Here is a 372-nt window from a genome sequence, read left to right as displayed (position 1 = left end):
ATAACAATAAAATACCAGAGCTAATAGACTTCGCTGTAACCAAAGACATGTGCAGAAATTTGATCTCAACATACACAAGCTGCGATTTGTCTTCTGATCATTCTCCAGTTACATTTTGTTTACTTGATGCTTCTTTGTTTCGTGACTGTTCCAATAGCCTTACAAGTTCTAGTACAAACTGGCTCAAACATAAAAAGTAGATTAGTTCCCACATACACACAAATTACAAGATAAAGTGTAAATCTCATATTGAGGACGCATCATCAGTTTTAAACTCAATTCTGATTTCAGCAGCAGAATACTCCACTCCTAATGACAACAAAATTTACACGTCCAATAGTGACGCAAGTGGCAAATGGCATAATGGGCTCC

Source organism: Teleopsis dalmanni, chromosome 1, assembly GCF_002237135.1.
Source record: "Teleopsis dalmanni isolate 2A chromosome 1, ASM223713v2, whole genome shotgun sequence".
Taxonomy (NCBI): Eukaryota; Metazoa; Arthropoda; class Insecta; order Diptera; family Diopsidae; genus Teleopsis; species Teleopsis dalmanni.
This window is presented reverse-complemented; position numbering follows the sequence as displayed.